The 24,624-nt window shown below is 44.2% G+C and overlaps 1 protein-coding gene across 1 annotated transcript in view; it reads right to left on the reverse strand.

Annotated features, from left to right (window-relative positions):
* The window catches only part of LOC126091891 (ATP-binding cassette subfamily G member 4-like), a 311,475-nt gene that overhangs the window by 142,992 nt on the left and 143,859 nt on the right, over positions 1-24,624 (reverse strand). The window lies entirely within an intron of this gene.

A 24,624-nucleotide genomic window follows, 5' to 3' on the forward strand; every position in this document is an offset into this window, starting at 1 on the left:
AATGGCGGTAGTATCGCATGCACAAGGTATAAAAGGGCAATGCATTGACGAAGCTGTCATTTTTACTCAGGTGATTCGTGTGAAAAAGTTTCTGACGTGATTATGGCCACACGACGGGGATTAACAGACTTCGAACGCGAAATGATAGCTGGAGCTGGACGCATGGGACATTCCATTTCGGAACTCGTTAGGGTATTGAATATTCCGAGATCCAAAGTGTCAAGAGTCTGCCCAGTATATCATATTTCAGGCGTTACCTCTGACCACGAATAACGGCCTTCACTTAACGACAGAGAGCAGTGGCGTATGCGTAGAGTTCTCGGTGCCAACAGAAAAACAACACTACGTGAAATAACCGCAGAAATCAATGTGGGAGCTACGACGAACGTATCCGTTAGGACAGTGTGGTGGAATATGGCGTCAATGGTCTACGGCATCGGACGACCGACGCGAGTGTCTTTGCTTATCAGCACGACATTGCCTGCATCACCTCTCTTGGGCTCGTGACCATATCGATCGGACAGCAGACGACTTGAAAACCGTCCGCATTTCAGCTGGTAAGAGCTAATGATAGGGTTCGAGTGCGACCCACGCCCCACGAGGCTATGGACTTCAGCTGTCAACAAGGCACTGTGCAACCTGGTCGTGGCTCCATAATGGTGTGGACTGTTTTTACATGGAATGGACTGGGTGCTCTAGTCCAGCTGAACCGATCATTAACTGGAAATGGATATGTTCGGCTACTTGGAGACCATTTGCAGCCATTCACGGACTTCAAATCCCCAAACATGTCACTGGGCCATAATTTTCACCACTGGTTTTAAGGACATTCTGGACGATTCGAGCGAATGATTTGGTCACCCAGATCGCCCGACATGAATCCCATCGAACATTTATGAGGCGTAATCGAGAGGTCAGTTCGTGCACAAAACCCTGCATCGGAACACTTCCGCAATTATGGTCGGCTATAGAGGCAGCATGGCTCAATATTTCTGCGGGAGCCTTCCAACGACTAACTGAGACCATTCCACGTTGAGCTGCTGCACTTCACCGTTCCAAAGGAGGTCCGTCACGATATCAGGAGATATCCCATGACTCTCGTCACTTCAACGTACAACTACTGACGATGCGTGTAACACAAAAACAAAAAGCATACAGTAAAAGGAATGCGTATTTTTTAGTACTTGGAAAGACGGACTGAAATACCTTAAGTAACAAATGAAGCGGTATTCATAAGAGTTAAAGGAAGATCGAGGTTGTTATGATTCAAAAGAGGAAAGTTCACTGGATTCGAAGCTTTTTGAGGAGAGACTCTATTTAGTGAAAGAAGAACACGCAGAATATTTTTAGAAGATAGCTTTAAGAGAAAGAAGATAGGACTACGTGATAGGGAAAGAAGCAAAAGAAGGTAAAAATGGAGAACAAAATTCACAAACTACGTTTCTGGACTTCACATTATCCGCTGCACTTTCTAAACCTACCTTAAAAGTCCAAATACAGGGAATTAGATAAAATGTTATCACCTGAGGCACCAGTCTCAAAACGTAAAGGGAAACATTCTTTGTCTTACATCACACACTTCATGTACAACCACAAAAATTCAGCTACAGGTGAAACAATACAGAAACTTAAACCATATATTTTGAACTGGTGATCTGACTTGTAAATAACTAAACATTTTCTGAGATGCTTGTCTTGAAGCCAACAAATATTTCTTCACTAACATCACCTTCATAAACATCAAACAGCTTCATCACCGATTTATCTGCAGGATGACAATTATTGAACTATATGAAAAAAACTAAATTAGTTACAAACTACGGCGTGCGCACACTTTATTCAACTTGTAAACGTCACTACAGATGTTCGGATTTAGTTTATGACATGTTCGTTATGCGTGCCACCCTTGGTAATGACGTGGCGCAGACGAATAGCGAAATTCTGCATGACCCGCTGAAGTGTCGGAACATCTACGATGTCGATGACATCCTGAATGGCCGCTTTCAGCTCAGTAGTGGTTTTGGGGTTATTGCTGTACACCTTGCTTTTAATATAGCCCCACAAATAGGAGTCTCATGTGTTCAAATCCGGAGAATATGGCGGACAATCGACGCCCATGCCGGTGTCCTCTGGGTACCCCAGAGCCAGAATAGAGGGCCGAGCAGAGGTGGAATTTCATAATCTGCCTACATTTAATCTGCTAGTCTTCACTAGCAATCAAACACACCTCTGAATCGTAAACTGTGAACTCATTTCGTAAGTGAATCTTGAGCACAGTTTCAGGGAATACCACAGAGCAACTGAATGAGTAGTCCTGGTTAGTTTCATTTATACACAGTGTCTCATTCAGAGATATGACAGGAACGATCCTTTAAAGCAAAAACATCTGATAAACATAGGCTCTAAAATGCATACCTTAAGAGCTATGAGCACTTATTCAATGGAAGAGATGTGTTTCACAGTAGTGAAAATGTACAAGTACTCATGGCTCTTAAGGTTTGCACTTTACAGTCCATGTTTACTGTAAATTTTCTCTTGTTTTGTTCCATACTACCATCTTCCAAATTATGGACAGCAAAGAGGATAGAGTGGAAGAGTTCTGTTTCACAGAATCGAAGATTAACAAGTGCTTATACACTATGTGATTAAAAGTATCCGGGCACCTGGCTGCAAATGACTTACAAGTTCGTGGCGCCCGCCCGCCCTCCCCCATTGGTAATGCTGGAATTCAGTATGGTGTTGGCCCACCATTAGCCTTGATGACAGCTTTCATTCTTGCAGGCATACGTTCAATCAGATGCTGGAAGGTTTCTTGGGGAATGGCAGCCCATTCTGCGCGGAGTGCTGCACTGAAGAGAGGTATCGGTGTCGGACGGTGAAGCCTGGCACGAAGTCGGCGTTGCAAAACATCCCAAAGGTGTTCCATAAGTTAGGACTCTGTACAGGCAAGTCCACTACAGGGATGATATTGTTGTGTAACCACTCCGCCAGGCCGTGCGTTATGAACAAGTGCTCGGTCGTGTTGAAAGATGCAATCGCTGGCCCCAAAATTGCTCTCCAACAGTGGGAAGCAAGAAGGTACTTAAAACATCAATGTAGGTCTGTGCTGTGGTAGTGCTACGCAAAACAACAAGGGGTGCAAGCCCCCTCCATGAAAAACGCGACCACAACGTAACACCACCGCCGCCGAATTTTACTGTTGGCACTACACACGCTGGCAGATGACGTTCACCGGGCATTCGCCATACCCACAGACTGCCATCGGATCGCCACATTGTGTACCGTGATTCGTCACTCCACACAACTTTTTTCCACTGTTAGATCGTCCAATGTTTACGCTCCTTACACCAAGCGAGGCGTCATTTGGCATTTACCGGCGTGATGTGTGGCTTATGAGCAGCCGCTCGACCATAAAATCCAAGTTTTCTCACCTCCCGCCAAACGGCCATAGTACTTGCAGTGGATCCTGATGCAGTTTAGAATTCCTGTGTGATGGTCTGGATAGATGTTTGCCTATTACACAGTACGACCCTCTTCAACTGTCGGCAATCTCTGTCAGTCAACAGACGACGTCGGCCTGTACGCTTTTGTGCTGTACGTGGCCCTTCAAGTTTCCACTTCACTATCATGTCGGAAACAGTGGACCTAGGGATGTTTAAGAGTGTGGAAACCTCGCATACAGACGCATGACACAAGTGACACCCACTCACCTGACCACCTTCGAAGTCCGTGAGTTCTGCAGAGCGCCCCATTCTGCTCTCTCACGATGTCTAATGACTACTGAGGTCGCTGATATGGAGTACGTGGCAGTAGGTGCGAGCACAATGCACCTAACATGAAAAACGTATGTTTTTGGAGTTGTCCCGACACTTTTGATCGCACAGTGTAGCTCTTACGGTACGAATTTTCGAGCCCATGTTTGTACTAGACTTTTTGCTTCGAATGGTCGCTCCTGTCATATCTCTGAATATTTACCATTCGTCATGAGACACCCTGTATACTCCATTTATTAAGGAATAAGTCGATTCATATAAACAAACGTAGTATATCAACATATAAAAAGAGAGGCCATGAGTCGCTATGAAGCTATCGTTATTTTCTAGACTGAAACAGAAATTGGACACTCCAATCAGATTACTGTGATCACCTGGCAAAAGCCTGAATAAGCACCTTTTACAGCGAGGACCGCTGCGAGACGTACAGGAAGAGAATCAGTGAGGTTCCGGAGGGTACTTGCAGCCCTGACGACTCCACTGCCTGTGCTATGTTCCTCGGTTGAGGATCAACGGCGCGAACAGCTCGATCGAGGTGGTCCCAGAGATTCTCAGTTGGGTTTAAATCCAGGAAGTTTGGTGGCCAGGGGAGTACGATAAACTCATCCTGGTGCTCTTCGAGCAACGCACGTACACTGCGAGCTTTGTGACACTTGGCAATGTCCTACTGGTAGATGCCATCGTGGCAAGAAAAAACAAATTGCATGTAGAGATGGACATGGTCCCCAAGGATAGATGCATACGTGTGGCGGTCCATTGAGCCTTCCAAAACGACGAGGATCACCCAGGAAATGCCATGGGAACATTCCCCAGACCTCGACGCTCTCTCTTCCGCCCACCACCCTTCCGGTGATTGTTGCAGGGTGTTTGCTTGCACAAGTTTCACGCCGTACACACCGATGGCCATTCGTACGACGGATCATAAAACGTGTTTCATCTGCAAAAGCAACGTTTCGCCACTCAATGGACGTTCTGTTGCGGTAATGGCGTACAAATTCCAACCTTTGTCGCCGATGAACAGTAGTCAGCATGAGTGCACGAGTCACACGCCTGTTTCGGAGGCCTAAACGCAGCGATGTTCACTGAATGGTCGTAGAGGAGACAATATTGGTAGCCCCTTTGTTCATCTGGGCAGGCCGGCCACTGTGGCCGAGCGATTCTAGGCGCTTCAGTCCGGAACCGCGCGACCGCTGCGGTCGCAGGTTCGAATCCTGGAGCATGGATGTGTGTGATGTCCTTTCGTTCGTTAGGTTTAAGTAGTTCTAAGTTATAGGGGAATGATGACCTCAGATGTTAAGTCCCTTAGTGCTCAGAGCCATTTGAAGCATTTGAACCATCTGGGCAGTCAGCTGCTTAACAGTTGCAGGTTTATTCGCCCGTGCACATCTCCACAATCGTCATAGACCCCCGTCGTTTATGGCCCGCGTCATTTTGCTATGCACGGTATACATTAACCACAGTGGCACGCGAACAGTTTAAAAACTTAGTCGTTTCGGAAATGCTTACACCCTTGGTCTGAAAGCGAATCATCATGCTGGTTTGGACTTTTTACACCTTGGAATGCTACCGCTGCCATCTGCAGTCTCTGAGTGGGTATTGCAAGTTGACGTCGAATAAAGGCGGTGGTCACATTAATGTGACTAGACCGTGTACATATACTTCTACATCTAGATGGATACTCCGCAAATCACATTTAAGTGCCTGGCAGAGGGTTCATCGAACCACCTTCACAATTCTCTATTATTCCAATCTCGTATAGCGCGCGGAAAGAATTAACACCTATATCTTTCCTTACGAGCTCTGATTTCCCTTATTTTATCTTGGTGATCGTTCCTCCCTATGTAGGTCGGTGTCAACGAAATATTTTCGCATTCGGAGGAGAAAGTTGGTGATTGGAATTTCGTCAGAAGATTCCGTCGCAACGAAAAACGCCTCTCTTTTAATTATGTACATCCCAAATCCTGTATCATTTCTGTGACACTCTCTCCCATATTTCGGCATAATACAAAACGTGCTGCCTTTCTTTGAACTTTTTCGATGTACTCCGTCAGTCATATCTGGTAAGGATCCCACACCGTGCAGCAGTTTTCTAAAACAGGAAGGACAAGCGTAGTGTAGACAGTCTCCTTAGTAGGTCTGTTACATTTTCTAAGTGTCCTGCCAATAAAACGCAGCCTTTGGTTAGCCTTCCCCAAAACATTTTCTGTGTGTTCCTTCCAATTTAAGTTGTTCGTAATTGTAATACCTAGGTATTTAGTTGAATTTACGGCTTTCAGATTAGACTGATCTATCGTGTAACCGAAGTTCAACCAGTTCCGTTTAGCACTCATGTGGATGACCTCACACTTTTCGTTATTTAGGGTCAACTGCCAATTTTCGCACCATTCAGATATCTTTTCTAAATCGTTTTACAATATGTTTTGATCATCTCATGACTTTATTAGTCGATAAACGACAGCGTCATCTGCAAACAACCTAAGACGGATGCTCAGAGTATCTCCCAAATCGTTTATTTAGATAAGGAACAGCAAAGGGCCTAAAACACTACCTTGGGGAACGCCAGAAATCACTTCTGTTTTACTTGATGACTTTCCGTCAGTTACTACGAACTGTGATGTCTCTGACAGGAAATCACAGATCCAGTCACATAAATGAGACGATATTCCATTAGCACGCAATTTCACTACGAGCTGCAGTGTCGAAAGCCTTCCGGAAACCCAGAAATACGGAATCGATCTGAAATCCCTTGTCAATAGCACTCAGCACTTCATGTTAATAAAGAGCTAATTGTGTTTCACAAGAACGATGTTTTCTAAACCCATGTTGACTGTGCGTCAAATGGTTCAAATGGCTCTGAGCACTATGGGACTTAACATCTATGGTCATCAGTCCCCTAGAACTTAGAACTACTTAAACCTAATTAACCTAAGGACATCACACAACACCCAGTCATCACGAGGCAGAGAAAATCCCTGACCCCGCCGGGAATCGAACCCGGGAACCCGGGCGCGGAAAGCGAGAACGCTACCGCACGACCACGAGCTGCGGACGAGTGTGTGCCAATAGACCGTTTTCTTCGAGGTAATTCATTATGTTCGAACACAATATATGTTCCAAAATCCAGATGCATATCGACGTTAACGATATGGGCCTGTAATTTAGTGGATTACTCCTACTACCTTTCTTGAATATTGGCGTGACCTGTGCAACTTTCCAGTCTTTGGGTACAGGCTGCAGCAACACCCTCAAATGTAAAGTTCTTTATTGACCCTCACGGTAGAGTTTTAATGACGCTTAGCCTGCCCCTAGCTGAGCACGTAACTGGACGGCAGGACGGCGACAGCGTGGCGGCGGACTGGCGCTTGCGAAATGACGCAGCGCAAGGCAAATACATCTCTCACTGCTGACGACGAAACAATGCTTTACGTGAAGCAGATGCCTCCACCTGAGAAAAGAAGTAAGATAAGATAAACAGGCATCTGTTCGAGAACAGGAATTCAGCGCCGACTGTCAACTGATCATTCGGGTCCAGCAAACAAATGAGAACTGGAAGTGTTCTTGGGATTCTGATAGGTACTTAATGCTTCGACGTACCAGCGACACTGAAGTTCCTAACGTATCTCTTAAAAACTCCTCATAAATAGAAGCAGTTATTTAAAAAAAAAAAATCTTCTTCTTTTCGTTTTAGCGATCTGAGGACCATGTTAATTCGCGTCAGCCTGTTATCTTTTGTTCTTTCTCTTTGTCTAGTATTCTTTCATTCTAATACTTTGCAACCTTGTTCGCACTTCCGTCCATGACTATTTTGTTCTGAGTGTAGTTTTTTCGTCCAAACCAGTGAAAGCCTGAATTTTTTATTTGAAAATCGCTCTGCTGTGTATCTCTGCTTCCTATATTCCTATTTCTTCCAGGCCCCTTTGTATCTATTGGACTCAGCGTACTTTCGTTCTCTTGTTAAATAGAAACTGTATTATTTGCGGGGTTATATTCCCCGGTCCATTACAAGGATGTCTCTGAAGAATTCTCCTCCTTTTCGTGATGTCGTCCGAGTTTCTCTCAATCTTGGTATACAGTTCTTGGTTCGCTCGCCTCCAAAACTGACCATCTTCTGTTCTTTGGAGTCCCAATATTCTCCAGAGAATCTTTCATTCCACAGTTGTAGTCTCTTAAGTACTCTAGCTTTTACTAGGCTAAGAGTTTCTGCTGCGTATAAGGCTTCAGGGCGCACCACTGTCTGATTATCTCTTAATTTTGCATTCTTATTGTACATGTCGAAGTTTGTATGCTAAACTCTTTTTCTTTATTAGTGTTCCCATTGCTTCCTTTTCTGACAGCCCAGCTTCTATCCATTCCCCAGGTATTTAAATCCCTCCACGTTCTGCATTTTTTCTCCTTCTAGTGTCATCCAACTAGGATCTGAATTGGTGTTCGTCATATACTCCGTCTTCTCGATAGAGATCTGTAGGCCTGCTTTAGTCGCTTGCTTCTATAGTTGCGTGGTTTTTTTAATTGCCTCTTCTAACGATTCCGACAACAGCACAATATCGTCTTCGAACGCTAGACAATCCACCCGTGTTCCTTTTAACTTGCACCCCAGTTGTGTTTCATTGACAGAAATCGATCAGTTACAAACTCGTTCAATCAATTCACGAGAATGCAGCTGAGTGACATCTTCAGCAACCGTCAGTATTTCGGCAGGTGCACACTCCGTCATTTTCAAGGCGAGGACGCTGTGCCAGGAAATTTAAAACCACGGTATGCGGGGCAGATACAGGGAGACAACACACGTGTCGAAATGACTAGCGCCACCGCACTATCAAAAGCGACCGATGTCAGAAGTTGTCGATAGTGACCACTAATTACCAACGGGTGAGCGAGTAGCATTAACTCTCTCCCTCTCGCCTGTGATCACAGAGACAGCAGGATTGCAATTTAAGTCAAAACCTACGTTTCTGTTTAAAAGGTTACTTGCTAATAAAATCTGAAATGCTTCTTTAATAACACAATGCGAATAGCTGGAAGTGTACTACAGAATTTCCGTATTGTTATAATCCAGAAAACGATCTGTACAAAGACAATGTTCTGCAACAGCAGATTTGCTCGGCTGTTGCAAGCGTGTGTGTCCCTTATGATTAATATACACTCCTGGAAATGGAAAAAAGAACACATTGACACCGGTGTGTCAGACCCACCATACTTGCTCCGGACACTGCGAGAGGGCTGTACAAGCAATGATCACACGCACGGCACAGCGGACACACCAGGAACCGAGGTGTTGGCCGTCGAATGGCGCTAGCTGCGCAGCATTTGTGCACCACCGCCGTCAGTGTCAGCTAGAGATGGGCAAAACTGTTCTTTTCAGAGATTGGATCAGAACTGTTCACTCCCTGAAATGAATTAGCTCTTTTTCATGACTCACCACTCGTTTACAATAGAAAATAAATGGAAGGCACATTGCCCTTTAAACTTGGTTTATTCCAGTACTATACCTGTATTTTGATCTTATTTGATCCTATTTTGAAGTAACATGGATAATGAGTAAGAATTTTGTATTGTTTATTGAAATTTCCACGATATGACAAAGTTTTTGATTATTGATTTATTTTGCACTATCGTGGTTTTTTGGGTGATCGGAAAATGTTGTAACTTGAGATTTACATTAACAATATATTTCGCTATAATGTATTAAAATTTCATTAACCTCATACAAATACATCACATGCCATATATTTTTAAAGTGAACGTTTCCTTCCGAAGACGCCTAAAATCGTAAAATCCGTACCAGAATAAGAAAAAAATATATAAATTTGACTGTAAGACTAAAGTGCTGCATATAGCCTTACGCAGAATAAAACAAGGAAAATATTGGTGTATCACATTTTGCGATACGTTTATCGGTTCGCTCGTAATTAAAGCGTAAATTCGAGTGTCCATAATAAAAATCCTATAGTAAGAGGAGTCGTCAGGAACCTAATCTGATCAGTTTAAACAAATAAAAATAAAATAAAAACAAATTATGTATACATAACATAATAATGTAATATACATAGCGGTATTACTACGAAGAACAATATCCAGTAGAGACGAACTCCGATGCAGAAGCACTGAGTCGAGCAGGTCGAGCCGCGAGCTGTATTACTGCGTGAGCTAAGACGGCAGAGACCAGAGTGACACCTGAGTTGCTTTGCTCAGTGCTCTGGCTAGAGTCGAGAACGGTGGGGTGAGCGTTGAGCGGGCGAGTTCCGAGGGTGGGGGGAGTGGTGAACGGCCACCAGTCACCCGCTCTGAGACAAATCGTCCGTTCTCTTGCGAGCAGGTTGTTGCAAGTAGTTCTTATGTTCTCCGCTAGGAGGCTCTCTGTCCTGTTGCTCGCATCAACTGCCCAGAGGGCAGGACGTGCGACTGAAACGATCACCGACAGAGTGCGATGCTAAGTTAAGCTGCGCCAGACACTGCACGCGGCAGAGGACGCATAGAGACGGCACGGCATATGTGAAACACAAAATCCAATGGGGCACTGCACAATGCAGGCAGCCAAGGTAGAAGCAGGGCAGAGGCCGGCGCCGGCTGTGTTGTGTGGCGTGCACTGTGCTCTGACCAGCAGAGGCGCCGCTGATATTCTCCTTCTCTCTCTCTCTCTCTCTCTCTCTCTCTCTCTCTCTCTGCCGTGGGAAACGTTTGGAGCTACCGTTCTTTTTTTCTGAATCACTGATTGTTCACTCCTTTGAAAGATTCAACTCTATGAATTAGTTCAGGAGCGGATCCTCCATCTCTAGTGTCAGCCAGTTTGCCATGGCATACGGAGCTCCATCGCAGTCTTTAACACTGGTAGCATGCCGCGACAGCGTGGACGTGAACCGTATGTGCAGTTGACGGACTTTGAGCGAGGGCGTATAGTGGGCATGCGGGAGGCCGGGTGGATGTACCGCCGAATTGCTCAACACGTGGGGCGTGAGGTCTCCACAGTACATCGATGTTGTCGCCAGTGGTCGGCGGAAGGTGCACGTGCCCGTCGACCTGGGACCGGACTGCAGCGACGCACGGATGCACGCCAAGACCGTAGGATACTACGCAGTGCCGTAGGAGACCACACCGCCACTTCCCAGCAAATTAGGGACACTGTTGCTCCTGGGGTATCGGCGAGGACCATTCGCAACCGTCTCCATGAAGCTGGGCTACGGTCCTGCACACCGTTAGGCCGTCTTCCGCTCACGCCCCAACATCGTGCAGCCCGCCTCCAGTGGTGTCGCGACAGGCGTGAATGGAGGGACGAATGGAGACGTGTCGTCTTCAGCGATGAGAGTCGCTTCTGCCTTGGTGCCAATGATGGTCGTATGCGTGTTTGGCGCCGTGCAGGTGAGCGCCACAATCAGGACTGCATACGACCGAGGCACACAGGGCCAACACCCGGCATCATGGTGTGGGGAGCGATCCCCTACACTGGCCGTACACCACTGGTGATCGTCGAGGGGACACTGAATAGTGCACGGTACATCCAAACCGTCATCGAACCCATCGTTCTACCATTCCTAGACCGGCAAGGGAACTTGCTGTTCCAACAGGACAATGCACGTCCGCATGTATCCCGTGCCACCCAACGTGCTCTACAAGGTGTAAGTCAACTACCCTGGCCAGCAAGATCTCCGGATCTGTCCCCCATTGAGCATGTTTGGGACTGGATGAAGCGTCGTCTCACGCGGTCTGCACGTCCAGCACGAACGCTGGTCCAACTGAGGCGCCAGGTGGAAATGGCATGGCAAGCCGTTCCACAGGACTACATCCAGCATCTCTACGATCGTCTCCGTGGGAGAATAGCAGCCTGCATTGCTGCGAAAGGTGGATATACACTGTACTAGTGCCGACATTGCATGCTCTGTTGCCTGTGGCTATGTGCCTGTGGTTCTGTCAGTGTGATCATGTGATGTATCTGACCCCAGGAATGTGTCAATAAAGTTTCCCCTTCCTGGGACAATGAATTCACGGTGTTCTTATTTCAATTTCCAGGAGTGTAGTTGTCCTCCGCGGTCGTGACGGTCTCAGTAATGTATGACATGCAGATGCAAGGGATACGGTAGACACCCGCCTTACCTAAGCCAAGATCATCCTTTGTGGATCCTAAACAGGTCCTGATCTCAACTGGTGGTCGAAAAGCACGCTTCACACAGTGTTTCTGCAATATACGACCAATCCAATAAGAAACGCTACCTGCGTAAGGCAAATAGGTCGTTGACTTGAGCGTCACCTCGTTATTTTCATCACTCACCCGATTCACGGTTGGTCGATACAACAACGTGCGTCTGATCCGTCTTTCACAATAAGCATTCTCCCGAAAAGTGACTTCGACATGGGCTAACTCAACTGACAAATTTTCAGGGTTTGAGATGGCGCGGGCACTATGAACTAATAAGTATGCTTTCTCGGGGCAGTTTACTTCTATCTGCCAGTTCAGTTTCCTCAGCATCGCTGTGAAACACTTTCGTGGGTCAAACAAACCCGTGATCATTCGTATTGCCTTTCTGTGTATACGTTCAGTATCCCTTGGTAGTCCTATTCGGAGCGGGTTCGACACACTCTAACACTATTCTAGAACCGGTCGCACGGGCGATTCGCAAGCAAGTGGCAGAATTCGAATTATTAGTAGAATACTGGGGAAATGCAGTCAGTCTACAATGAAGGCTCTCAGGAGAAGGTACGGTGTCAGACTGAATTCGTCAAAGTCTTATGGATTCAGCACGTGACGTGATGGTATGCTCTACACAACACAAACACCTCTAACTCGTTTTGGTGCTAATTTGGGAAGAAGCCGTTACATTCCTGCTACATTAAGCTAGTAGCTTTGCCCAATGTTCGAGGTCTTCGTGACGTTATTTTTGAAGAAGATAGCTCAAGACCGCATGTTGGCCGTGCTGTCGTTATCTACCTCGATACCGAGCGTGGTCACCAATTGTCTTGGCAGCCCGTTCTCGAGATCTCTCACCCACTGAAACTTTCTGATCATGTGTTGCCGATACACCGCCATGTCACCACGCCAGCCACTAAGATTGATGGACTCTGCGCATAAAATTGATGCAGCATGGAATGACGAACTCGTACCCGCATCTAAGCTGTGTTCATCTCCCTTCCCAGCAGGGTCAGAACTGAGATTGCTGAGACAAAAGATTATGACCACCTGCTTAGTCCTCCTTTGGAATACCGCTGCAGTTACGCGTGGCATGTATCTAACCAGCAGCTTCTTGGTACCTTTCCGTAGATATGTAGCACCAGGTGTATACGCACAGATCACGCCATTCCCCTAAATTAGCGTACGGTGTTTTAAGGGAGCGTAGCTGCCACCCACTACAGACGCTACCCTTTCATGATCTGTCGCAGATAGCAAGTAATCCGCTACTGCCCTTAGTACCCGTCTACATCTACATCTATATGACTACTCAGAAACTCACACTTAAGCGCCAGCAGAGGGTTCATCGAACCATCTTCAGACTGTTCCACTCTCTAAGAGCGTGTGGGAAAAACTAATACTGAAAACTTTCTGTACGGGCTTTGATTTCTCTTATTTTATTATGATGACCATTTCTCCCTATGTAGGTTGGCGACAAAACATTTTCAAATTCGGAGGATAAAGTTGGTGATTGGAAGATCTCGCCGCAACTAAAAACGCCTTTGTTTTAATTACTGCCATCCTAATTCGTGTATTGTATCCGTGACACATTCTTCCCAACTCGCGATAATACCAAACTGAACCATTACGATCTCTTGAGTACATCTATTGCATCTTCTAAGTGTTCTGCCAATAAAACGTAGTCTTTAGTTTACCTGCCTCACAACATTATCTATGTAATCGTTCCAATTTAAGTTTTTCGTAATTGTATTTACTATGTAATTAGTGGAATTTATAGTCATTAAATTTGTCTGATTTATCGAGTAACCGAAATTTAACGGAGTTCTTTTTGTACTCATGAGCGCAGCTTCACACTTTTTCTTATTGAGAGACAATTCCCACTTTTCGTGCCATTTAGATACCGTGTCTAAGTCATTTTGCAATTGGTTTTGATCTTCTGACAATTTTACTAGATGGTAAATGACAGCATCATTTGCAAACAATCTAAGAGGGCTACCCAGATTATCTTCTAAGTCGTTTACGTAGATTACCAACAACAGAAAGCCTATAACACTTCCACAAGGAATACCAGATATCATTTCTATTTTACTCGATGTTTTCCATCAGTTACTACGAATTCCGACCTCCCAGTTACTAAGATTTCCGACCTCTCTGACAGGAAATCACGAATCCAGTGAGACAATTGAGACGATACCCCGTAGGGACGCCGTTTCATTAGAAGCCAGTTGTGGGGAAAGGTGCCAAAAAAAAATATTCTTTTGATACTACTGATTACTTCGTGTGAATAAAGATTTCACTGTGTTTCACAAGTTTGATATTTTCTGAACACCTGCTTACTATGTGTCACAAAATCGTTTTCTTAGAAGTAATTCATAATATTCGAACATAGTACATGTTTCGAAATCTCACTGCAAATCGACGTAATTCAGCGGATTAGTCCTATTTCCTTTCTTCAGTATTTGTGTGACCTGCTCAACTTTATCGCCTTTTTGTGCGGATCTTTCGTCGGGTGAGCAGTTGTATATGACTGTTAAATCAGGGGCTATGGTATCAGCATACTTTGAAAGGAACCTGGCCGGCCGCGGTGGTCTAGCGGTTCTGGCGCTGCAGTCCGGAACCGCGGGACTGCTACGGTCGCAGGTTCGAATCCTGCCTCGGGCATGGGTGTGTGTGATGTCCTTAGGTTAGTTAGGTTTAAGTAGTTCTAAGTTCTAGGGGACTTATGACCTAAGATGTTGAGTCCCATAGTGCTCAGAGCCATTTGAAGCCAAAGGAACCTGATTGTTACGCTATCTGGAACTAAAGACTTGCCTCTATAAAGCGCTTTAAGCTGCTTCGCTGCACCGAGGATATCTACGTCAAAGTTACGCATGTTCGCAGTTGTTTTCGATTCGAAGTCTGAAATATTTACTTCGCCTTCTTTGGTGCAGGAATTTCGGAAAACCATGTTTAGTAACTCTGCTTTAATAGCACTGTAATCGGTAATATTACCACTGGTGTCGCGCAGTGAAGGTATTGATTGCGTGTCTTGCCTTGGTGCACTTTACAAATGACCAGAATCTTTTTAGATTTTCCGTCAGATTTCAGGACAAAGTTTCATTGTGGAAGCTATTAACAGCTTCCACATTGAGGTTCGCGCTAAGTTTCGAGTTTCAGTAAAAGATCGCCAATCCGGGAGATTTTGTGTTCTTTTAAATTTGGTATGATTTTCTCGTTGGTTCTGCACAGTGTTTTGACCTGTTTTGCGTACCAATGGGGATCAACACCATCTTTCATTAATTTATTTGGTATAAATCTGTCTATTGGCTCAGATTTCATTTCTCTGAATTCACGCTACATCTCGTCTACACTTGCATAGTTAGTTGAGAAAGACTATCGCGGAGGTTTTTTTCACTTGGCGCTTGCAATGGCACTTTCTTCCCTCTGCCCTTAAACCTGTTTATCGTCCATTTTCTATCCCCCCGATGGGCCCGTATTAGTGGTCAATAAGGTGTACGGGCAACATTACACGCCCACATCCTATGATACCTAAATTCAAATAACTAACAAATGCAGAAGTCACAGTAGAACTTCCGTGATGGGCATCCTGCTAGTGTGGGCATGGAGGGGTTCCACTCTTTTTTTTTTTTTTAAAAAAAAAAAAAGGTTAGTGGATTTCTCCATTTGTGGCTCGTGTCGGCGCTAGAATGATTCCACATTTGTCTGTGCTCCGTTTATATACTTTCTCTACCGCGTCACTTGCCCGGAAAGCCATCAGGCGGTATTCAGTCTCGCGGTGGAAAGTGGTCTTATTGTTTTGCATCATCAGTGTACTTCAGTATTAAGGTTAACTTTTCCAGAAGATATTCTATTTCGACTTTTAATAAGCGCCTTTTGTGATTCTTAATAGTCAATAGTAGCAATACGAATGGAACATAAACTGGAAAAATTAACAACAGTTACTACAATATCGTCAAAAAGTTTGTCTATTATTGTGTGGTTATAATTAAAGTGCAGCTACTACAGAGGTCGAGTGGGCTGTAATTATGGTACGGCAGCTAAATTTGGTAGATATTCTAATGCGGAACCGATTTACTTTGGAAAAAATTTGTTCCAATTTTGGCCATCAGGTGCAAATCTAGTGCTGTGAATGGCTAGAAAATGGTTCAAATGGCTCTAAGCAGTATGGGACTTAACATCTGAGGTCATCAGTCCCCTAGAACTTAGAACTACTTAAACCTAACTAACCTAAGGACATCACACACATCCATGCCCGAGGCAGGATTCGAACCTGCGACCGTAGCAGCAGCGCGGTTCCAGACTGAAGCGCCTAGAACCTCCTGGTCACAACGGCCGGCTGAATGCCTAGAAAGACGTATACAAATGTTTCCATATATAATAGATTAGGAACGCGATGTGGACGGAGAAGGTCAAACAAGTGAGAAGAGCATAATGTTTATTTTATTATTAAATGCCGCTACAACAGTTTGTTGAATATGAGCACTGGAGACGAGATGATGTACAGCGCCAGATTTGAACCTGGTGACCAAAATTGGAACTAATTTTTTTCCAACATCAATGCATTAGCATATCTACCAAGTTTTGCTGCTATACGATAATTGCAGCCCACACTGGGCACCTGTGAGTAAGTGCACATTAATTAGAACCACCCGGTATCTTACATTATAACGAGACAAGCTTCGTGTTCTCCCTTCGATAGTGCGCCGAAGCCCACTCTGGGAAAATGTGTAACGTAGTTGAAAACACGCCACTCATGAGGTACGGTAGTTTTTCTTAGTTCCTCTCAGCGCCGTTTGCCTCTGGCGTCCTCGAGGGCGCATCGTGCGTAACAGATGAAGCAGATGCTGCAGGTCACTGGAGATGTACTGCCTGGCCTGTTGCACTCGTGTAAGTCAAAGATGCTGTTGTGTAAGCGGACGATGCGACCGCTGTGTCTCAAAAAGGAAATACGGGACTTCATATCTTCGTTTCACACGGCTATTCTGAGAACTGTCGCTGTATTTTCCGAAAGACAACCGCTTATTCTCCTTGAGGTCTTGGCCACCAGAATCGTCTAATCTGACCCCGATGGAACACATCTGGGTCGCTGTCGGGCGCCAGCTCCTCGACCCAATCCACCCATAGTTTACGGGAATTGCGTGACCAGTGCCTAGACGTCTGGTGCCACATACCTCAGGAAATCCACCAATGACTTGCCGAATCCATGCCACGTACAATCGCTGCTGTATTACGCGCCAGAGGTGGACCAACACGATATTAAACTGATTAACTTGATGGTCATAATGTTTTGGCATGTCAGTGTATTTCGATTAGCAGCATTTTTAGGGTCCTGTACATCAATCGCTAAAAACGGAACCCTTATAAGATCAGCCGGCCGGGGTGGACGAGTGGTTCTAGGCGCTACAGTCTGGAACCGCGCGACCGCTACGGTCGCAGGTTTGACCCTTCCTCGGGCATGGATGTGTGTGATGTCCTTAGGTTTAAGTAGTTCTAAGTTCTAGGGGACTGATGACCTCAGAAGTTAAGTCCCATAGTGCTTAGAGCCATTTGAACCTTATAAGATCACTTTGTTGTCCGTTTGTCTGTCTATCAGATTGCTGAGAACCCTTTTTTTCTTAGGAACGGGTATCAAGTTCAAATTTATGTCACATACTGAAGTCTATGGCCCCTTGACGATGTAAAAGATGTAAGCTCCTACATCAGATACTGCCGTTTATGTCACATATTTCGATACTCGCAAACTCACACATCAAAACCTTTAGGGTACTTCCCGTTTACCTAGGATCAGGAGGTTGGGCCGTAAGTGAGGTCTTCACAGTACAAGTAAAGGTAAAAAACCCGAAAATTCTCAATTTGAAATTATATTACAAGAAAAAATATTGCATTTTGTTATTTGTTATATGTCTGTCTTTTTGTCCTTCTGTTAGGACTCCTTTTTCGGAGGAACCGTTTGCCGTATGAAGCTGAAATTTATATCACACACTAATGTCTCCGGTACCTTCATGGTGCAAAAAACTTAAGATTCTAAGTCAATGGAATCAAATGATAAGGTCATTTATGTCACATATTTTGATACTAGCAATTCATTCAACATAACCTATAGGGTTCTTCCCGTTAATCTAGATTCATGAAATTTGGCAAGAAGGAAGGTTACAGAGTACAGGTAAAGGAAGAAATTCTAAAGTTGTTAATCTGTAACTATATCACACGAAATTTTTTTTCTGTTATTGTAATCCGATTGTATGTCTGTCCGTATGTAAGACCTCTTTTTCTCAGGAACGAGTATCAAGTTGAAATTTATGTTACATACTAAAGTCTACAATTCCTTTGCGGTGTAAAGAAATTCAGCTTCTACGTCAACGTAATCAAGAGGTAAGGCCATTCGTGTCACATATTTTGAAATCTTCCCAGTATCGATATCGATAACAGGCAAAAAAATTCTCGATTCCCGGGATGGACGAATTCCCAGTATACAGAATTAAGTTCGCACAGAATCGTCGGTGTGCGTGCCCTACTCACTGGACTTTTTAAATTTCGTTATACAAATGGCGCATCTCAAATCCGCTGCAAGTTTATTTTTAGTAACAAATCAATTAAACAGGACAATCGATTTACTTTACTTTGTTGCACTGTCTGACCTTCTGAAGAAATTGACAGTGGAATGAAAATTTAAAAATTTAGCGGGATATGTGATACTATCCGAATGTCACTAACAAACAAAGTAAGGAAGGAAACATTGCTGAACCTTTACAAGACTATAGCCGTAACAGCAGGTTTACACGGGGTTGATGCATGGGTCTGCATAGGCGAGGACTAAAGATGAGTCCAAGCTCCCGAAATGCCATTTTTTTGATTAGCTGTGGGAATGACAAAGAGGGACAAGAAGAAAAACGAAGAAGTAAAGCAGAAACTCGACATTTATTCTTCAAACATAAACGCTTCAATACTTGAGGCGGTTATCGGGATGGTCCTTCTACGAAGGCCGCGCCAGATTTCCCGCTCCTTCCTTGCTCAATTAAACTAATTTCCGATCTCTGATTTGGTCGTCGACTGGTAGTGCTCCGTATTCCTTTTAATGGCTGTACTGCAGACTGCAATGTAGCCTTGTGTGTTTACAGAAGCTGTTCCTGCAAGCCGGTGTAAAGGCGGTGTGAATTTCTGGAAGGTCGTATCCGGTCTGACGGGTGCCAAAGCGGTCTCCTGGAGACTTGTTCGGGCGAGGTCTACCGGAATGTATGGGAAGGAAGTGCGCCAAGGAAAGCGGTAGTTTCCCTGCAAGCCAGGACGAGTCTGCGCCTTACATTAACGCCTTCTCCAAGGCACGGTTAGTTCAACTCATTTCGTAAAGTCACTACATCAAAAGAAATAAAACGCTCTTTTTCAGTCGGCGTCACCAACCCTCTGTCTTTTCGGATAAAATAATGTTGGGTGTTGGGCCGCGTCATTGTAAATTACTAATATATATATACGAAAGAACAGATACCATCTTAGTATATATATAGTTAAGGCTCACCGGCCACTTGACCATCTTCTTCTTCTGTGCGAATGGACAAACAGTGCCCGAAATCTTACGGGAATCGGCAACGCGCCGCGAGTAATGAGTATGATGGGCGGGGGCACTACGCACGTAGTGCGGGACAATACGTTGAGAATGTTGGTTTCACGGGAGGCGTGCCAGAGATAAATCCCTGCAGTCGCGCTATCCTCTGTGTCCTCGGTGGCTCAGATGGATAGAACGTCTGCCATGTAAGCAGGAGATCCCAGGTTAGAGTCCCGGTCGGGGCACACATTTTCATCTGTCCCCGTTGACGTATGTCAACGCCTGTAAGCAGCTAAGGGTGTTCATTTCATTGTAAATTACTAAAACAACTAAACTGCCAACTGCGGGAAACTGGTCAAAACGTCGGCAATTTAGTTGTTTTCAAGAAAGTTTATACCGGTCGACAGTGTCAAAAGTGTTCTCCAAATCTACAAAACCTATAAACGTAGGTTTGCCTTTCCTTAAACTATCTTCTACAGGATGTCGCAGCGTCAATATTGTCTTACATGTTCCGACATTTCTCCGGAATTCAAATCAATCTTCCCCGAGGTCGGATTCTATGAGTTATGCCGCCAAAAATCAACTGTACTAAATCACTGTAGCGCTAAGTAGTTACTCTATAAAAGCTATGAATTTCAAATCTGTCTGGGGTAGATCCTTCGCTGCAACAAACAGCTTGTAGTTTACGTGTTTCTGGATATAAGGATGAACCTAAAATGTCCTCCTTTACTTCTTTCCTCTGTAATAATAATATTTTCCACATCTTCCTGTGAGTTTGAATCTGCACTCGTAAGTATCAAGGGCAACGAAAACACACTTAAGCGCAGTAACGAGCACTATCTGAGCTGGTACGGCTCGCTATTTAATTTTTTTTATTTTTGAAATCACCCCCCTTCCCGGAATTCGCCGCGATGTCAATATCGAGATCGGATTGGAGTCTCTGGTCGCTGCATATCTTTGGCGAGTTGGCTTCCCGCGCGCCGCGAGGCGACAGAACGAGGAAGAAAGGGGTTGCGGGAAGTTAACTCTGGGCTGTGCATGAGGAGCAACGTCGGTGTTGAAGGGTAAGGCCGCTTGGTCGGTCCGCCTCGCAAAAGCAGTCGGTTGGGGACGGAACACCGTGGGCTCGAAGATCCTAGTGTGGAGGGCCGGTGTTGTTCCGATGGCGATCGTCGCGTGCTCATTCAAGGGCTAAGAAGTGATTTCTTGGTTCTGCCCTTGGATTCCTATGAGGAATTACGGCAAGTTTGGTATATGAGGTGAACATAAGAATTCTAGAAAGGTGCGCGTTCGTTGAGCGTATATCAGATTGCTGAGTGGTGTAAGCTTTGCATCGGTACTGCAGTTTCCAGTTAGAGCGCTACTTGGGAGGAGAGCGTTGATATCGCCATTGTCATCTACGAGGTGAGACAATAAAGTAATGAGACTGATGTGAAAAAAAATTTTCTTACCGTTTTAGTCAATTTTAGTGTTATCTCCTTCAACGTAGTTCCCTACTGACTGCACACACTTTTCCAGCGCTTCTGCCATTGGTGGTAACATTTCTGGAACTCATCTTCTGTAATATCCTCCAAGACCTACGTCACTGCTTCTTGGACATATTGTGTTGTTTGAAAATGGTGTACCTTGACCACCGTTTTGACTCTTGGAAATAGAAAAAAGTCGCAAGGAGCGATATCTGATGAATAAGGTGGCCGTGGTAGTACTGAAATTTGTTTTGAGGTTAAAAATTGCTGTACTGACAGAGCAATATGGGATGGCGCATTATCGTGATGCAGAATCCAATTACCAGCCATGTTGGCACGGACACGAAGAACTCTCGTATGAAGTCTTTCTAAAATTTCTTTGTCGTAATATTGGTTAAATGTTTGTCCAGGAGGCACCCACTCTTTATGAACAATTCCCTTTAAATCAAAGAAGCACACAAGCATGCATTTCACTTTTGACTTTGACATGCGAGCTTTTTTTGGTCTGGGTGATCCCTCTGAGCACCATTGCGAACTTTGGCGTTTTGTCTCTGGATAGTACTGAAAAAACCAACTTTCCTGACCAATGATAACACGGCTCAACAATTCTGAATTGATTTCCGTTTGCTCTAACAGATCGGCTGCCACATTTTTCCGTGTTTCTCGCTGTTGTGGTTTGAGATTTTTGGGGACCACTTTTGCACAAATCTTTCTCATACCAAAATCTTCAGTTATTATTAGACGAACCGTTTCTCGAGTGATGTTCAGTTCTTCTGCAATCATTTTCACGGATAATCTTCGATCAGATCGTACGACTTCACGCACCCTGGCCAAGTTGACATCCGTCCATAAGGTTGATGGTCGTCCACTGCGGTCTTCATCTTCAACGTTCGTTGTGTCTTCACTAAACATTTTATGCCACTGAAAAACTTGAGCTCTTGACATAACCTCCTTTGCAAAAGCCTTCTGAAGCTTACCGTAAATTGTCGTCGCGTTTTCATCCAGTTTAACGCAAAAAGAAATGGCCTACCGTTGCGCAATATTATGCGGTTCCATTTCCGTGACGAGAGACACAAACACATGTCAACTTATTACAGTACAACTCACGACAGAGAAGTTGTATTGATGTGCCGCTTGGACTAGAAGCAGCTTATAGACCAAGGTCAAAGATATTGTGCCTACGCAAGTCTGCAGGGTTGCCACATCTTGCAAAGAAAATGAGTCTCCATAATCTATTCACCCGTACACGTTTACGCAGCCCTGTCATCTATGGCCTCGGCACCGGTTTTTGAATGCGCCATTCTGCCATGCACAGCATACCTAAACCATGGCAACAAGCAAATAGTTTACGAACTTAACCGTTCCGGAAGTTCTTCCACCCTTGGGCGAAAAGTCAATCATCATGCTTTTTTGTTGTCAGATCAACTGCTCGGTTTCCGCATTACGACAACATTTGCACTGTTTTCTGGGTCTCCTCCTTCCTCTGCCTGGCACACTTCATATACCCTCCTCTGCTAGTGCTGCCGCCTGCCGTCTGTGAGAAGTCATAGCACGTTGACGTCGAACATAGGCGGTGGTCACATTAATGTAACTGGGCGTGTGCCATGCTGTCTATAAAGTTAATTGTGGATGATCTCAAAGGAGATATTTCGGCGCAGCATTAGTGATGAAAACGACCACCGTTATTGACGTCGGAAGAAGTGTCGTGTCGATTGTAATGACAGACAACATCAAACGATCACCCGCCAACTAGAACAGTTCCCGAGATTAGATTAGATTAGATTAGTACTTGTTCCATAGATCAAGACACTTCGTAATGATGTGGAACGTGTCAGGTTAATAAAATGTGTCTACATAAGATATTACATTACACAAAATATTACATGACACTTAATATTTTTAATTTTTTTGTGGGGTTTGGGGAAATTACCCACTTACTATATCCAAAAATTCATCTAATGAGTAGAAGGAATTACCATTAAGAAATTCTTTTAATTTTCTTTTAAATGCTATATGGCTATCTGTCAGACTTGTGATGCTAATAGGTAAGTGACCAAAGACTTTTGTGGCAGCGTAATTTACCCCCTTCTGGGCCAAAGTCAGATTTAACCTTGAATAGTGAAGATCATCCTTTCTCCTAGTGTTGTAGCCATGTACACTGCTATTACTTTTCAATTCGTTCGGATTGTTAATAACAAATTTCGTAAGTGAATATATATACTGTGAGGCTACAGTGAAGATTTCTAGATCTTTAAATAAGTGTCTGCAGGATGATCTTGGATGAGCTCCAACAATTATTCTGATTACACGCTTTTGTGCAATGAACACACTTTTACTCAATGATGAGTTACCCCGGAATATGATGCCATACGCAAGCAGAGAATGAAAATACGCGTGCTAAGCTAATTTACTGAGATGTATATCGCCAAAATTTGCAATGACCCTAATAGCATAAGTATCTGAACTCAAGCGTTTCAGCAGATCCTCAGTGCGTTTTTTTTTTCAGTTCAACCCTTCATCAATGCATACACCCAGAAATTTTGAATATTCTACCTTAACTACCGATTTCTGATCGCAGTCTATATTTATTAATGCTGTAATTCCATTTACTGTGTGGAACTGTATATACTGTGTTTTGTCAAAGTTTAATGAGAGCCCATATGTAGAGAACCACTTAATGATTTTCTGAAAAACATCGTTTACGATTTCACTAATTAATTCTTGTCTGTTGGATGTGATAGCTATACTTGTATCATCGGCAAAAAGTACCAGCTTTGCATCTTCGTGAATATAGAATGGCAAGTCACTAATATATTAAGAACAGCAGGGGACCCAAGACCGAACCTTGCAGCACCCTATTCCTGATTGTTCCCCAGTTTGAGAAACCACCAGTTTTTTGCATATTATGTGAACTGCTTATTTCAACTTTCTGTACTCTTCCAGTTAGGTATGATTTAAACTATTTGAGCGCTGTCCTATTCATACCACAGTACTTGAGCTTATCTAGAAGTATTCCATGATTTACACAATCAAAAGCCTTTGAGAGATCACAAAAAATCCCAATGGGTGACTTGCGGTTACTCAGAGCATTTAATATTTCATTAGTGAAAGTATATATAGCATTTTCCGTTGAAAAACCTTCCTAGAAACCAAACCGACATTTTGTTAAAACTTATTTTTACAAAGGTGTACAATACATTACTTTTTCAAGAATTTTGGATAATGCAGTCAGAAGAGAGATTGGGCGGTAGTTGTTGACATCAGACGTGTCCCCTTTTAATGCTGTGGTTTAACAATGGCATACTTCAGTCTATCTGGGAAAATACCCTGCTTCAGAGAGCTGTTACATATGTGGCTAAGAATTCCACTTATCTCTTGGGAACAAGCTTTTATTATCCTGCTGGAAATGCCATCAATTCAATGTGAGCTTTTATTCTTGAACGGCCGGAGTGGCCGTGCGGTTCTAGGCGCTACAGTCTGGAACCGAGCGACCGCTACGGTCGCAGGTTCGAATCCTGCCTCAGCCATGGATGTGTGTGATGTCCTTAGGTTAGTTAGGTTTAATTAGTTCTAAGTTCTAGGCGACTGATGACCTCAAAAGTTAAGTCGCATAAAGCTCAGAGCCATTTGAACCATTTTTTTTATTCTTGAGAGAGTTTATTATCTTCCTAATTTCAGAAGGAGAGGTGGGTGGAATTTCAATTGTATCAAACGGTGTGGGTAAGA

Source organism: Schistocerca cancellata, chromosome 7 (assembly GCF_023864275.1).
Source record: "Schistocerca cancellata isolate TAMUIC-IGC-003103 chromosome 7, iqSchCanc2.1, whole genome shotgun sequence".
NCBI lineage: Eukaryota > Metazoa > Arthropoda > Insecta > Orthoptera > Acrididae > Schistocerca > Schistocerca cancellata.